This window comes from Fopius arisanus, unplaced genomic scaffold, assembly GCF_000806365.1.
Source record: "Fopius arisanus strain USDA-PBARC FA_bdor unplaced genomic scaffold, ASM80636v1 scaffold00198, whole genome shotgun sequence".
NCBI lineage: Eukaryota > Metazoa > Arthropoda > Insecta > Hymenoptera > Braconidae > Fopius > Fopius arisanus.
Genome location: NW_011887937.1, coordinates 87,175 through 89,221, shown reverse-complemented (window position 1 = coordinate 89,221; position 2,047 = coordinate 87,175). Strand labels below are relative to the sequence as shown.

The 2,047-nt window shown below is 45.8% G+C and overlaps 1 non-coding gene across 1 annotated transcript; it reads right to left on the bottom strand.

Moving 5' to 3' along the window:
* Positions 1-693: 693 nt before the first annotated feature.
* On the bottom strand, positions 694-767 carry TRNAM-CAU (transfer RNA methionine (anticodon CAU)). The gene has a single exon. It is a non-coding gene; the product is annotated as a tRNA-Met (tRNA).
* Positions 768-2,047: the final 1,280 nt, after the last annotated feature.

Genomic DNA, 2,047 nt, shown 5'->3' with positions numbered 1-2,047 from the left:
GCTCAGCCTCAGCGCGCTTGTACTGAACCGAGCATGTACTCAGCATGATATAAGTCATCCTCAAGAAACCAAAGCTTGTTCTAATCTGTTTCGAGCCTTGGAGCCTAAGGAGATTCAAAATATTATTATAAGCTTAGGCTATGTAGGCCCAGTACGCTGACACTTACAGAAGCCTCAATTCACCTTGTTATGAACCATTGTTGTCAAGACAAGAATGATTCGAATCTGTGTCTAGGCTTGGACTCAGCAGCCTGAAGGGAGCCAGAATTGTCCAAATGTACTCCAAGGGTTTTTAACTTAGCCTCACTGGATAAAGCCTCGGCCAAGCCTGAGTATAAACCTGGCCCGTCGAGGCTCATTGAGTTGAGGTTTACATGAGCCTGTTATCAGTTTAATATATCCCACCCTCAACAAGTCAAGGTCAGTTCAGGCCTGTATTAATCCTCATATTACCAAGCCTCGGTAAAACAAGGTTTGCAAAAGGTTGGCCCCATCGTCGAGCCTTTGAATTCCTACCTGGGATAGGGCGGACATCCAAAATCCTATATGATACATCTTAGAAGGGAAGTTTATATAGCGTTCCACATCTTTGTGACGTCAAAGGAGTCGTTGGAGGGGATTTGGATGAGGTAGGAAGGGGAACAGGATAATTCTCCATATAATTTTTGCGAGAAATATTACTGAAAAAATGGATAGTCCAGACCGGGACTTGAACCCGGGACCTTCCGATTATGCATCGGGTGCTCTCCCAACTGAGCTATCCGGCTCCTAGCCATTTCTTCCATTCACTTTTCTTGCCTATATGGAGCTTCGCCGTCCTTCATACGGCATACATTTCGTACATCTTAGAAGGGAAGTTTATATAGCGTTCCACATTCTATTTGTGACGTCATAGGAGTCGTTGGATAGGATTTGGATGAGGTAGGAAGGGGAACAGGATAATTCTCCATATAATTTTTGCGAGAAAAATTACTGAAAAAATGGATAGTCCAGACCGGGACTTGAACCTGGGACCTTCCGATTATGCATCGGGTGCTCTCCCAACTGAGCTATCCGGCTCCTAGCCATTTCTTCCATTCACTTTTCTTGCCTATATGGTACAGTCGAACTTTTACTTTGGAGTCGTTGGTTGTGATTAAAATTGTGCATTCAATCTGGTATTGCAAGGAGAGTTGAGTTGTACGCTCGGACTGCGCCCAGCGGTGACGTCAGAGGGTCCTGGAGAGTTGCTCCCCTGAAGACTGGGCCTAGAGAGTTGAACTGGATGACGAGCAGGGTACCACTTGAAGACTTCGAGTCGAAGATTTAATTTAGACTGCCCTATTTGGCGAAAAAACGCTCTTTATATACTGTTGGGGCGTGATTCCCCTGCAGCCGTTGGCATTTTGAGATTCCGTCATCCAACGTTTTTTAAGGTCTGGTGGGAGGCATCTTCATATGATTACCAATGTATTCAAAAGGGATGTTTCTGGGCAATGTACCCTCACCCTGATGCCACCCCCCATTTCTCCAGGTGCGGGAGAAGTTTTTGAGAAAAAGACGGGACGAGCGCGCATTGGCCACTCTTTAATTAATGTTCTTCTGATGTCAAAAGTGGCATGTTTACGCATCTTTCTGACGTTCATGGCCCATAAATTTAACACCTCCTTTGACGATGGATAACTAGTGTTCATTAGGAGCCTCGCATGTCAAATGGAGTAGACCCTTTGAGGCTGCAGATGTCCCCTTGTTTGGACAACAAGAAATCATCTGGTGAATTGTGCCAATTCCTGGAAACCATCTCATAACTTTCGTTGGGTATGGGGTGCAGGTGACGTCATGGTTCCGGCCAACCCCCTGTAACCAATGGGGGGAGGCACTCGGGGCAGATGTACCCCTCTATTGGTCTGCCTTTGCTTTTGTCGATATCGGCAAACCCGTGGCTGAGTTGGTCCATCTCTATATTGCGGACATTTTTAATTCTTTGAGGCAGCTCCCATCTGCCGTTACTATTGGAAGGTTGTTTAAGTTATTGGCCCCCAGATTCAATAGAGGCGAGAAAAGAAAT